General features: G+C 47.7%; 1 pseudogene; it reads left to right on the forward strand.

Moving 5' to 3' along the window:
- The first annotated feature begins 10,762 nt into the window (after positions 1-10,762).
- LOC114905779 lies at positions 10,763-13,512 on the forward strand (annotated as a pseudogene).
- Positions 13,513-15,204: the final 1,692 nt, after the last annotated feature.

Raw genomic sequence — 15,204 nt, forward strand, 5'->3', positions numbered from 1 at the left:
GGCACAGTGGTTGAGAGTCCGCCTGCCGATGCAGGAGACACGGGTTCATGCCCCGGTCCGGGAAGATCCCACATGCCGCAGAGCAACTAAGCCCGTGAGCCACAACTACTGAAGCCTGCACGCCTAGAGCCTGTGCTCTGCAACCTACAACAAAGAATAGCCCCCGCTCACCACAACTAGAGAAAGCCCGCACGCAGCAAAGAAGACCCAATGCAGCCTAAATAAATAAATAAATTTATCAAAAAAAAATCTTTTCATCTCAGTAAATGCTGAATCCCAAATGCAGTGAGTTGGGTGGGGCTGCTTGTGTTCACTGGAACAGCCGATTTAGACTCTAGCAAAGGGCAGGTGGATCAGAGAGGAGAGCAGAAGGTTTCTTTTCTGTAACTAGAGGACTCAATGGATGAAAGGATCCCAGGCCATTAAAATCCTACCTTGACGTAGTTTGTTCGTTGATCCACAGGCTTATGGAGGATTCCCTGCATGTGGATTTTTGTGGACTTGGGGAGAGATTTCCCCTGCCAAGGCCCACTGGCTACCTTTTCCAGAACTGGCGATCACAATTTGCCCATCTCCCTTGGTAAAGAAGAACCACCTGGGTCTGCTTGTCTAAGCGGGGTTGCCCCCCTGCTCCACATACGCACACTGCCTCTCCCCTTCCTGCTTCATATCAGGGCCTGGGCAGACTGGCCCTGATGAGGGGGAAGAGGGCCCCTCCCGATCTCCCCTCCGCATTTTCCTGGGCCGTGGCTTCCATGTCCCACCTTATCCCACCCTCCAATCATGTGTACAAGTTGTCATCAAGAGAATAAGTAAAAATGAAAGTAGGTAGGCTCATGTTTTCAAACTGTCACCTTTGTTCCCTCATGTCCCCCATCTTCCAGTGTCTTCCGTTTTCCCTGGCTCGTCTTGCTCTCTGCCTTACGGATGTATTAGCAGAAAACAGAGAAAAAGGAGCAGATTCTGGTGTCTGAGTTGTAAAGGCCTAGCCCCTGAGAGGAAACAAAATAACTCCAGTGGACCCTCTCTGTTTGAGGTGGTGACTGGTGAGTCCAAGCCCCCCGCCAGACCACACAACGGTTCTCTGGGCTGCGGTGGGTTGGGAGGTGGGGTAGATGCCGGAAGACCTGCTCACAGCCCCACATTCGCAGAGAGCTGCCCTCAGAGGGGCCCACAGATGACAGCAAGATGCAGACGTCCAGGTACACGTGCTTCTGTTCACAATCACCAAAATGTGAAAACAGCCCAAGTGCTCATAGACAGCTGAATGGATACACAAAATGCGGACTATCGACACAATGGAATATTATTTGGCCATAAAAATGAATTAAGTACTAAATACCTGCTACAACATGGATGAACTTTAGAAACATTGTGCTGAGCGAAAGCCAGACACAAAGACCACACGTTGTATGATTGCATCTAAGTGAAATGTCCAGAATAGGCAAATTCACAGCGACAGAGAGTAGATTATTGGTTGCCAGGGGCTGGGGGGAATAGGAAGTGACTGTTAATGGGTGTGGGTTTCCTTTTGAGATGATGAAAATGTTCTGGAACTAGAGAATGTTGATGGTTGCATAATGCTGTGAATGTTTTAAATGCTACTGAATTGTATGCTTTCAAATTTTTTGGAGGACTTTCCTGGTGGAGCAGTGGTAAAGAATCCACCTACCAAGGCAGGGGACATGGGTTCGAGCCCATGCTGATCTGATAGGGTCCACAGAGCCCCCATTTGGAGGTCAGGCCATGCAGCAGGAGAGGAGCCCATCCTGCCCTGTGGCCCCCTTAGAGGGTGATTGGCATTGGTCAGGGACCAGTGGGCTCTGCGGACCCCATCAGATCCTGCCACCCAGCCCAGGGCAGTGTCACCAACACAGGCCCTCCAGGACTGGAGCCGGAAGAGCAGCAGCCTGGGAGGCCCTGAGCCTTATTCTCTAGCTGGTGGTCCCGCCCGTCACAAGCACCCTAAGATCACTTAGTGAACACCCCCTCCCCGTCCCGGACACCTCAAATTAAGGAGTGTCCCATGCACTTCAGGAGCCTGAGGTATGGCAAAGTCCCCAGGGGAGGCCTGGTAGCAGGGAGGGCCCCTCCCAGGCCACGGCAGGGGTCACGGCCCTTTGCCCATCAGTAGGGAACCGGCTAGCTCTCTGAGGCTCCTGTCCCATCGCGAGCGGCCATTCAAAACCAAGCAGGTTCTGCACAAGGCCCTGCCTGGTTTACCATCTTTCTGTGGGTGTCGACGTTTCCCATGGAGCACGATTCGTGATTGTCGCACAAAGTATCTACAGTCCTGGGAAACTGGCCAGCAGCAGCTAGACTGCCGCTGCCGTCGCCTTGGCAACCCAGCCCCCAGTCCCGCGGCCGCCCCGGCTCCGGGACGGGGGTGTGATGCCCTCTAGAGGCCGCGTGCTGACACGGCGGGGGACCCGGACTGGGCGGGCCCTAGGGGGCCCTTCGTGCGTGGGAGGCTGGGAAGTGAGGGACCAAGGCGAACAGAGAGGGGCACGATCTGTTCAAGGTCACGGGGAAACACAGATCCAAGCCTTCCGGAGTCGGCCCTTTGGTATTCCGCTGCCGCTTGTCAATTCAAAGAAACAAACAAAAACCCCTCACAGGCTCATACCTATACAGAGCTGATGAAATTTAAGCGGCAGGGCCCCTCATTTGCAGAAGACTCTTGGCAGTGGCCTCAGAAATGGATTCACCTGGTCATACGTGTTGGTACAATCTGCAGAAGTGAACTGTAAATTAGTTTAAGATCTGCATTGAATTGTAATTGGTTAAGATGGCTCTCTCCCCACCCTGATTCTGTCACACTTCCCCTCGGGTCCTGAAGCATTAGAAGCTGCCTAAGAGGAAGTTGAGTTGGGGACACGTTTCACTGTGACCTTCATGAGATCTGTTTACATAGTTATTACTGACCATCCTGGGGCAGGAATGACTTCCAGGAATAATCCCACTGCCCACCTGGCATCATGACACTGAGCTCTAGAGCAGCTGGGATGTGGGAGGAGGCGGAGGAGAAACAAGGTTTGAAATGTACAGAGCCGGAAGCTGATCTGTGGGAAATTCTTCCAATCGTCAAATGCCTAAACTTATGAGCAGCTCAAAACGGAAGTTTTTCTTGTTAAGTGTATCAGCAATAATGCAGTGGGGAAAAAATGCAGTGAATATAATTGCAAACTCCCTATGAAATGAAATTATTTTTCAAGTATGCCCATCTGTAACCAACAGAAATGATTCTGGCATGGAGAAGTAAATTGTAACAAAATTTTTTTCGGATTATACCAAAAAGAGATAAAATCCGAAAAGAGGCAATATATGGGTTTGGGGATTAATAATATACTTAATGAGAAGAAGTAAAGTATATGAACACACTGGGAAAAAAGTTCGTCTTGCTGACTTGACCAAAATACTGATATTGACAAAAATAACACAAATCTCATAATAGATCTCTACAAGACACTGAGATCAGGTTGCCTGAGTATTGTCAATTCAGAGTATTTAAGATGGGTCTCTGAACATGAAACCTTGATATGCCCAGAAAATTTACAGCTTTTATATGAAAGAAACTTGACAGAGGTTTCCCCCAATTTGACAGCAGTCCTAAAAATGTACACAGCATTACTAATAACAAACTGCAAAGCTGAAATTTTTCTACAGTATCAATAATGAAAACCAAATTTCCATCAACCATGCTAAAAGAAAATCACAATGAATTATCTTTCTATCCTCTTGCTAGAAAATGATATTACAAGATTGTTGTCATATGAAAAGGCAAGCAAAGCATCTGCAGGCAAAAATTGTCGGGAAAAAAGTGTTACAGAGGTTTGTCAGGCAGTTAACAAAACGTTATGTCAGTTTTCTGAATTATGTGAGATTTGAGGTATTTCTCAGCTTTTAAAATGTTATGTACTGTGTTTTCTTTCTGATTCTAAAGAACATTCCTTTCCTAATTCTGTCTTCCTAATTTTCTGGGTTTTTTAAGTCCCCCCAAATTATATAATCTTCAAAAACCCACAAAACCTGGAGCCACCTCATACGAACACCCACGCACACCCACTCATCCCATACATGAGAATCAAGAACTATAGTCTCATTAAGTAAAAAGAAGCACAAGACCCCTTTTCTAGAGACATGTGTGTGCTTTGGAGCAGCTCTTTTTATCAGTAAAAAGGTGCTGGCGAACATAAGTGCAACAGCTGACTTCCATTCCAGAAAATTCAGAGAATCACAAAATTACCACAGAGTTATTAAAAGCTTGATCCAATGAGAATGACTTTACTCAGTTAAGCTACTTTTACTGTTGGTTCCCCCAGAGCCTTCCATTCCTTTAGTGTCACCCCCAAGGAAACTGCAGAGGACAGCTTGGGGCCATCCTGTCAACATTCCCTGAGACAGAAGGGATGGGTTTTCTTCCTCGTTAGTCTCTTGGGTATTTTAAGATTGTCATTTTTTACCTTAATGTTTCATGAGGTAAACTTCTTTCATCTTGTTCTACTGACACTTGTAGAAAGAGGATTTTTTGAAAGTCTGTTGCTCAGAGTTAAGCAGCTACAACCTGCAGAGAGGTGCCTTATCCATTTGAATGTACAATAATATCCTCTTTGGTCGAGAGCTTCTAGTCCCACGATGGTTTTTTCCTGTCAGGCTGTACTAGAAGAAACATAGAGGCATAAGGGTACGCCAGATGGTGAAAAATAGGTTTACGGCACCAAAATAGTGTTGTTTTTATTAAAAACTAGGCTAGCACTGAATGCCAGAAGGTGTGAAACCCAGCTCTGAGTAACAACCTCCACATTTACGGTTAATCTTAGCCTGTATGAACCTCCCACCAGGTGAAGCAGGGTGGGCCCGCAAGCCTTGGGGAGGGAGGGGGGACGGGGGGGGTGACGGGGGAGGGGCGGAGGAGGGCAGGGGTGGGGTGGGGTGGGGGAGCGAGAGGGCCAGGGGGAGTGTTGCAGGGCTGCCTGCAAAGGATGCTGGAGGCACATGGGGGAGCCGGTGGGCCTGCTTCTTGGAGGGCCAGCCTGGCTCCCCATCCCTTCCTATTCCCATGCCCCACCATCACCACACTGAAAGTCCTCAGCCAGGTGCTGACTCACCCACATCTCCTTCATATTGGATTCTGATGTCCAAGAACGGGTAAGGCTGGAAACTTGAACCTGGTAAGGCTGGAAACGTGACCTCCAAGCAGTCCTAGTCTCCTTCAGCGTTATTGAAGGTAACGGCCACGTCCAAGTTTTCCCTAAACCATTAGTATTACTGAACCAAACTTGGGTCCGGCTCGCCTCACCGGCGCAGTAAAGCCAATCTACTGACACTGGGTCGTGGTGAAGGGAAGTGCAGTGTGTATTGCAGGGCCCCAAGCAAGGAGTCCAGGCACCTAATGCTCAAAAGGCCCGAACTCCTGATGGCTTTCAGGGGAAGGTTTTTAAAGACAGGGTGAGGGAGGGGTGGGGGTTGTGTGGTATGTGATCAGCTGGTGGACATTCTTCTGATTGGTTGGGGGTGAGGTAATCAGGAGTCAACATCAACCTTCTGGTTCCAGCTGGTCTGGGGTCTGCGTGCCTGTGGGCAGCAGGCAGTTAACTTCTCCCACCTGGTGGGGGCTTCAGTGTCTGCAAAACAGCTCAAAGGATTTGGCTCCGAAGATTATCTATAGCCCTTGAGGAGGAACTAAAGGTCCTGACTTTGTTTAATGGCCAAACTATTATTTTGTCTTGTTTGACTGTTTTCCTTTGTTTCTGCATTTTCTCACTTCCCTGATTAAATATATTCTTTGAAACTCAGGGAAGGCCTAGGAGGCTAAAGTTTTCCTATAGACAAGAGGCAGGTGGAGGACTTGGGGGGTGGTCTGTCCTGGGAAGGCCCGATAGGGTCCTGCTTGGTTACGTTACCAAACGGTGTCCCTCAAACTCTCCAACTTAAGGGAAACCAGCATCTGAGACGGTTAGGCTCTTCATCAAGAAAAAAATCCTTATTTATCTCCATTGCCATACTCTGAGTCAGTTAGCTGTTGCTACAAAACAACCAACCACAAAGCTTAGTGCCTTAAGGCACCAACTCTTGAGTTAGCTCTGGATCCTGCGGACTGGTGATCTGGGCTGAGCCCCACTGATGCACTTGGCTCACACACGCGTCTGTGATATCTGCTGCCAGGTTGGCTGGGGATAGGCTGGTCTGAGATGGCCTCTGCTGGTCAGCTTGTCTTTCTTCTGTGTGGTCTTGCATACCCCAGCAGGCTAGCCTGGGTTTGTTCACAGGGAGGTGCCTGAGTTGCAGGAGAGCATGCTGAAACAGCAAAAATGCTCACGGCCTCTTGAGATAGGCCTGGACCAGGAATAACGTTTTGTATTCAATTGGTCAGAGCAAGTCCCAAGACCAGCCCGGGTTCAAGGGCTGCAGCTCTTGATGGGAGCAGCTACTCTGCGTTGAAAATGGATGCAGGTACGGAGAGGATAATAACTGTGGCCACTTTTTCTTTAAATTTTTTTTATTAAGGTAACATTCGTTTATGTAAGTTTCATGTGTACAACATTGTATTTCTATTTCGGCTTGCGGGATCTTAGTTCCCCGACCAGGGATTGAACCTGGGCCCTCGGCAGTGAAAGCGTGGAGTCCTAACCACTGGACTGCCAGGGAGTTCCCATATTTCTACTTCTTTATACACTACAACATGCTCACCACCAAAAATTTAGTTTTCATCCATCGACATACAGTTGATCCCCTTTACCCATTTTGCCCTCCCCTTCCTTCCTTCCCCTCTGGTAATATTGCGGGACTGAGGGAACGAAAAGTGCCCATGAAACTGAGAAGGCATCTTGAGACCAAAAATCGAGGCAAGCAGCTCCATGTAATCAATGGATCAGTTTATTATAGGGTAACTTACTCACAGGATGGGATCTGGATCTGGTGGACAGCAAGTCCACCAGACTTTCAGCAGCATTGGTAGCTGCACTCCGTACCACTGAGGGACCACTGGGACAATTTTATAGTTAATCTAGGGTATGGGTGTAGTTGCTTGGAAATGGGCCATGCATTCCTAAATTAAGACTTATGAATGGGTAACTAGTCACATGGGTGCTGGGAATACATCACAAAAGGTTTTCATCATTGTTTGGGGCCTAACGGAGCATAGAGCCTAACAGGTCCTAATGATTATTAAACAACATCTATTAACTACAAAAACCCTTGATGACAGAGAAGTGCTTCACTACATAGTACAGTCCTGGGTGGGGTCAGTGAAAGGATGGGAGAACTGTAAGGGCCCAAGATGGCATCAGTTATGCTACCAGCCATACAGGTAGCCACTACTCTGTCCTCTGTATCTACATGTTTGTTTTTGTTTCCTTTGGTTTGTTCATTTGTTTTTGTTTTGTTTTTTATATTCCACATATGAGTGAAATCATACAGTATCTGTCTTTCTTCGTATGACTTATTTCATTTAGCATAATACCCTCAAGGTCCATCCATGTTGTCACATGGATGTGATATATATATATCACATCTTCTTTATCCATTTATGATCATATGCCTTATCTTGTCATTGATATAGTGAATTGCACTGATCAATTTTTGAATATTGAACCAGCCTGACATTCTTAGGATAAAACTCATTCAGATATGATGTATTTTTCTTATTATGTATTATTGGATTTGATTTGCGCAAATTTTGTTAAGAACTTTTGCATTAATGTTCCCGAAATACATTGGTATATAGTTTTCTTTTCTTATAATATTTTTGTTTGTTTTTGGTATAGGGTAATGCCGACCACCTCATGAATGATTTGGGAAATAGTCTCTCCTCTTGAATTTCCTGGAAGAGTTTGTGGAGAATTGACTCATTTTGTCCTTAAACATTTATTGGAATACTCCCATGAAGCCAGCTGGGCCTGGAGTTTTCTGTGTAGAAATGTTTTCAACAAATTCAATTTCTTTAATAGATATAAGGCTAAATAGGTTATCTCTTTCTTCTTAATTGAGCTTTGATAGTTTATGTCTTTCAAGGACTTTTTCCATTTCACCTAAGTTGTCAAATTTGTTGGCATAAATTTCATAATTTTTTCCAACAGATATTAAAAATACTATAAAGCCTCTAGAATGAAAACAGTGTAGTACTCGTACGTGAATAGAAGAGAAACCAGTGGAATAGATCAGAGAAAGTCTAGAAAGAGACTTTATCCACGCATAAAATTGACCATTTTAACCAAGTGTACAGTTCAGTGCCATTAAATACATTCACATTGTGGGATTTCCCCGGGGGTCTAGTGGTTAAGACTCGGCGCTTCCACTGCAGGGGGCATGGGTTTGATCCCTGGTCAGGGAACTAAGACCTCACGTGCCGCTTGGCGCAGCCAAGAAAAAAACAATACATTCACATTGTCGTACAACCATCACCACCATCCATTTCTGGCACTGTTTCTTAATAGACTTTTTCAAAAATCCTACCTTTCATTCATTTAGTATTTCTTTTTTTTTTTTTTTTTTGCAGTACGCGGGCCTCTCACTGTTGTGGCCTCTCCCATTGCGGAGCACAGGCTCCGGACGTGCAGGCTCAGTGACCGTGGCTCACGGGCCCAGCAGCTCCGCGGCATGTGGGATCTTCCCGGACCGGGGCACGAACCCACGTCCCCTGCATCGGGAGGCGGACTCTCAACCACTGTGCCACCAGGGAAGCCCTCATTTAGTATTTCTACAGTTAGTACAAGACCATTTCTTTTCAGTGACTCAAAAATCCTCTGTGCTCCTCCTTTTCCTGCCTCCCTCTCCCCAGCCCCTGGCAACCCCTGATCTTTTTAGTGTCTCTGTAGTTTTGCCTTTTCCAGATGTCATATAGTTGGAATCATACAGTTTGCAGCCTTTCCTGATGGGCTTCTGTCACTTAGTAATATGCACTTAAGGTTCCGCCATGTCTTTTCATGGCTGGATAGCTCACTTCTTTTTAGCATTGAATCATATTCCATTGTCTGGATGGACCACAGTTTATCCACTCACCCGCTGAAGGACATCTTCGTTGCTTCCAAGCTTTGGCAGTTATGAATAAAGTGGCTATAAACATCTATATGCATGTTTTTGTGTGGAAGTAAGTTTTCAACTCCTTTGGGTGAATACCAAGAAGCACAAGTAGTGGATCGTATGGTAAGTGTATGTTTAGTTTTCTAAGAAAACACCAAATGATTTTCCAAAGTGGCTGAACCATTCTGCATTCCCACAGGCAATGAATGAGCGTTCCTGTTGTGCCGCATCCTTGCCAGCATGAGGTGTTGTCAACCCCAGAACTTTTTCATCATCCCAAACTGAAACTCTGGACCCACTGAACAATAACTGCCCTTTTCCCACTTCCCCAGCCCCTGGTAGCCTCTATTCTCCTTTCTGTCTCTATGAATCTGACTATTCTCGATATCTCACATAAGTGGAATCGTGGCCATTTTTGCAAACAATCTGTCACCGCCTACTCTTAGGAACAGGTAGGTTTCTGGGACTCCAAAGTCTTCATCATCCACTTGTGTCCCACGTTCTGGGCATAGCCATCCTTCCCAGAATCACATGTAATCTCCAAGACGCCTGGTCTCCTAGGGTGTGGAGGTGGAAGATCTTCCTCTGCCTAAAGTTCAGGGTTCAGCTTGAACTTGGGAGTGGTGATCAGTGCCACAGGCAACTTAGCACAGACCTGCCCAGGCACCTCTCTCTGTCCCTTTGGTGTCAGTTCCCTTACACTCCAGGGAGCAGACGTGACGCCTTGAACATGCCCCAGATGACCAGGTCGTGGGGGATCAGGAGCTCAACTAGCTGCCCAGGCCCACTGCCCTCTCCACACTCACCTGCCATCTCCCAGGGCTCTCCTGGCAGACAGCAACATGGCTGGCCTCTGCCACACAGCACCCTGGACACAAAGCTGTGGAGAACTGGGGAGGGAACTACTGAGGTGTCACATCCCTTTCATTGACCTTCAAACTCCCTATGATAACAGCGTGACCTCCCAGCCTAGGACAGAGGAGAGGTGGAAGGGAAAAGATGTGGAGAAAGGAAGAGAGAGAAAAAGCAGAATGAGGGTGTGCAGTGAAGAATGAACCTTGCCCAAAGAAAGGCCTGGCCTTTGCCTTGGTTCCTGGAAGGTGATCTCTAAACCCTTAGAATGTCTTGCCTGATAAGAGTATCTTTGTTTACCTGGGGGCCTTTGGCCACGCCAGATAGGAGAACAACTTGATTTACAGTAGGGGCTTTGGGTCACATGGTATCAGCTCAGCCTTCAGAGGGTGGACAACCAACCATGTCTACACGACTGAGCTCCAGTAAAAACTCTGTACACCAAGGCTCAAGTGAGTTTCCTTGGTTGGCAATACTCCACGCATATTGTCACAGCATAGTTGCTGGGACGAGTTAGCACTATCCATGACGCCACTGGGAGAGGACAAATGGAAGCTCCGGGTTTGGACCTCTCCGGACCCTGCCCCCCTGCGTCTCTTCCCTTGACTGATTTCAATCCGTATCCTTTCACAGTGATAAACTGTAACCACGAGTATAAAAGCATTCAGTGAGTTCTGTGAGTCTTTCTAGCAAATAATCAGACCTGAGGGTGATCTTGGGGACCCCTGAACTCTGCAGTTGGTGTCAGAAGTGAGAGTAGTCTTGAAGACTGTTGCCTAATTTTACAAAGGCGGTACACAGATGGGGCACGCTAACATGTTAATAGTAAATGCAAGAATAATGGTCATAGCACCCTCAGCATGGAGATGCTTCTGGAAGAAACATCATGATGGCTGCCCAAGGAGAATCACAAGCTCCGTTCAAACTTGTATTGGTTGGTGATGGAAAAACTACATTCATGAAACGTCACTGACTGGTGACTGGAGAAGAACGTTGCCATGTTTGAGGTTGAGGTCCATTCCTTTGTGTTCCACACCAGCAGAGGACCTATTAAGGTCAATGTATGGGATATATTGAGCTGGTCGGGAGAAATTTGGTGGATGGAGAGATGGCTATTATATCCAAACCCAACGTAGAATTTTAACGTTTGACGTAACATCGAGAGCTTACAGGAATGTGCCTAACTGGCACAGAGATCTGGTACAAGTATGTGAAAACAACCTCATTATGTTGTGTGGCAACAAGGTGGATATTAAGGACAAGAAAGTTAAGGCAAAATCCATCATCTTCCATAAAAGAAGACTCTTCAGTACTATGACAGTTCTGCTAAGAGTAACTACAACTCTGAAGAGCCTTTCCTTTGGCTTGTTCAAAAACTAATTGGATCACAGGGAACTATATTCAATATCCTGTAATAAACCATAATGGAAAAGAACTGAATTACTTTACTGTACAGCAGAAACTACCACAACACTGTAAATCAACCATGCCTCCATTAAAAAAAAACCAACAACAACTAATTGGAGCCCCTAACTTGGAGCTCATTGCCATGCCTGTTCTTGCCCCACCAGAGGTTGTCATGGACCGAGCCTTGGCAGTGTAATATGAGGCTGGCAGAGCAGGGTCCCCGCAGCGTGCCCTGAAACCCCATCTCCACATGTATCAGACACCTTTATCCTTTTGTGGCTGATGTGTGATTTTATGGTGTCCATGCCAACTGCAGGTCTACTGCTCTCATAATGCACATGCCTCCTTCAAATAAGACCTTCATCTTCATTTTCAAGTGTCTATAGGGAGAGATGTCTGGAGTCAAACATTCATTTGCATTACCATGAGAAATATCAACTTTTCATCTGCCCACTAAAGGAAGAGCTGCCAGATTCTTTAAATATAATTTCAATTGTTGTACAACTTTAAATGGATGATAAAAAATGTCAATTGCTTACCTGTACTAACAAAGTTTCTCCTTGATGGTGACTATCAAGCATTTTGTTTATCATTAAAAAGTCTAGATCAGGAATTGTGTGTGGCCATTGCAAGCATAAAATCTCATGTAAAAAGATATGTTGATAAAAGCTGTGTACTAGATTGGTTAAAGACCACCAATCCCTCACATGCTAGCATTCACTTTGCAATGTGTCACTGCACTTTGTTCCTCCCATCCGAGGGTGGGTCTATTTCTCTACCCTCCTATCCCAGAGTCTGGACTGGCCTTGTGACCTGCTTTGGCCAATAGAAGTGGGTGGAAGTGACTTGAGACTGCCACAGTTAGCTCAGGAAGCTTGAGGCTTCTGCCTTGATTCTCCCAGAAGGTTCTGGTTGCCATATAAAGAAGCCCACTTAGCCTACTAGAACACGAGAAGCCATGGAGGAGAGGAGACCTGAGGAGTCCTAGTCCACAGCTAGACATGTGAGTCAGGCCATCTGGAACCTTCCAGCCCAGCTGATCCTCCCTCTTGAGTGAGTCCAGTCAAAACTGGCAAGAGGAAGTACCCAGCCAACCAAATCATGACAAATCAAAATATTGTTGTTTTCAGCCACTATTCCTTGGGGTGGCTTGTTACACAGCAAAGGCTAATTAAAACGCAAGCTTAACTTATCATTAAAAATTGAAAAGATATAATAGGAGGGGGAAGAAGTGGGTGGGTGTAGAGAAGAAACAAAATTGGCCCTGTGTTGATAATTATTGAAGCTGGGGATTATCTACTCATCTATTTTTGTATATGTTTGAAATTTTCCATAGTAAAAGTAAAAAATAAAAGGGAGGGTTGGAAAGATTTCATTAGAAAAATGTATATACATACTTGATATTCAACACACTTAATTTTTTTACATAATACACAGAAATGATTACATAATACACAGAAATACTTTTTTTTCTTTTCCAGCAGGCCACATTTTGACTCTCCAAATACTCTCCAGTTCTCCCCTGAATGTCTTAGAGATATTATATAAAATTTCTTGGTGTGTCATGAGGTGAACAAGGCCTAAGAGCCCGGCGTGACCCCACCTCCAAAACCGGCTCCCAAGGCAGCTGGCGCCCTCAGCCGGCCCGGCTCCAGCGGGGCAGGAGCCCCCAGCCCCCCAGCCCCGGGTGGGAGGGGGCGATAAGAAGTGCGGCCTCCCGGCCAGGCTGCTCAACCCTCCTTCCCTCCTTCCTGCCACGTCAGGTCAGGACTGCCCCGGACAGCCTGCCGGACCTGCCCGACGGCTGGGGCTCCGGCTCGGGGTGAGGGGGGTTGGGGATGGAGGGGAGGATGGAGCTGAGAGGGGCTGGAAAAGGCGGGCCAGCCTGAATTACAACCCTCCAAGCCCTCCAGGGAGGGGCCAGAAGCCCCGTTCACCAATCGGCCCCACCCCCACCCCCGCAGTCCATCTTTGCAAGGGGACAAGCGCGCTGCCCTGGGGCTAAGGGTCGCCCTGGGGCTCGCAGGCTTCGAGAATTGGGGGACCTCTGCCCCTCTGAGTCACACTCTCCGGGAGCCCCCGCATCCTCCGGCTCCGATCCACCCCGAAGTGAAGGGGTGCATCACGGAAGGCCGGGTGGCGGCAGCCAGCACAGTCCGCATCGGGGCTCCGGGCAGTCGCGGAGGTGGGGCGGCTTGGACCCCGCGGGGGGCACCACCGGAGGCCGCCTAGAACCGGGTTTCAACTGCCTTGTTGATCCCATCCCCCCTTCCTTAAAGAATGACTGCGCTGGCCTCCAAGCCACCCTCTCAGGAAGCGGTTGCCTTGCAAGGACGCCCAGAACCCGCGGGGAGGCGAGGGAGGGTGGGGGGGAAGGGAGGAAGGTGGTGAGGGGGGAGGGAGGGAGGAAGGTGGTGAGGGGGAAGGGAGGGAGGAAGGTGGGGGGAGGGAGGTGGGGAGAGGGAGGGAGGAAGGGGAGGGGAGGGGTGGGGAGAGAGGGAGGGAGGAAGGGGAGGGGAGGGGTGGGGGAGAGAGGGAGGGAGGAAGAGGAACGAATTGCATTGGCCCATCGCCTCCGCAACGGAAGACGCTGACACCCTCGGTCCGGCCCACTCCCTGGGGGCCCAGCGTTCCCGATCCCCACGCCAGGCTGCAAACTAATGAGCACACAGGCCCACGGACTAGAACATAAACAAGGATATTTTATTACTTACTTTTTTTTTTTGGCACACTAATTAATAACTAAACTGCAACGAAAAAAAAAAAGCAAGCGGAATCCAAATATCCTCTCAGTTGCCATTTAGTTATATAAGAAGGAGGAATTAAGGCTAGTTGGCATTGAAGAGTTCCTCCAATGCCACGCTCCAAATCCAAGCCCCTGCACCGGCCTTAAATCAAAAGGGAAAGCAGGCACCAGCCGCCAAGCACAGAAAGTGGGGCAGATTTCTGCCAGCAGCTAACATGATAGCCTGCTTCTGGGGGACGACTGTCACAGGTCACAGAACTGGGCCCAGCTAAAAGTCACCAGCCCTGCACAGCTCCTGGTACACCCATTTGCTGTTTTGCAGGGATGGGCTCCAGACAGCTTCCTTTGTAAGGTGCTCCCACCCCTGCCCCATGGCCAGAGTTGCTGGCGCAGGGAGCAGACATCGGCCCCAAGGTACTGGGCCACCAAGCGTCCCCTTGCCCAGGAATTTAGGATTGGGATGGAGAAAAAGAAAACAGTGTTTATGAAGAGCCAGAAAGCCATTCTGTGTAAGTAGGGGGGCTGTGGGATGCTGTAGGCCTGAGAAGGCAAGCTCTGTGGGGGGACAAAAGGCTGAGGAGGAGAGAGGGAGAGAGAATAAAGAGATGCTGGAATAGAGAGGAACAGGCCACAGCAGTTCTCCCTCTACATGTATTCCCTGCTGCCTTCCAGGCCTTTCTGAGGCCCACTGCAGCACCCTCCCATCTTCCAGAGCAAAAATCTCTGTCTTCCGATTCATCAGACACCTATGACCTATAACCTTCTTCGGAGGTTCAGTAATCTTGAAACTTCTGGTACTTGTACTCAACGGAGTTCTAAATAATATGCCCTCAAATCAAATGCTCTTTCTCACTTTACTTTTTAAACAAATAGATTTTATTTTCTAGAGCAGTTTTGGGTTCACAGCGAACTTGAGAGGAAGGTGCAGAGATTTCTCATATCGCCCCTGCCCCGACACATGCAGAGCCCTCTCCGTAATCAACATGCCCCATAGAGTGGTACGTTTGTTGCAATTGATGAACCTACACTGACACATCATCACCCGAAGTCCATAGCTTACATTATGGTTCACTCTTGGTGTTGTACGGGTTTGGACAGATGTATAATGACACGTATCCTATTCATCCCTCCCCCACCTCCAGAAACCACTGATCCTTTTACTGTGTCCGTAGTTTTGT

The sequence above is a fragment of the Monodon monoceros genome, unplaced genomic scaffold, assembly GCF_005190385.1.
Source record: "Monodon monoceros isolate NGI ecotype Baffin Bay Population unplaced genomic scaffold, NGI_Narwhal_1 Super_Scaffold_22, whole genome shotgun sequence".
NCBI lineage: Eukaryota > Metazoa > Chordata > Mammalia > Artiodactyla > Monodontidae > Monodon > Monodon monoceros.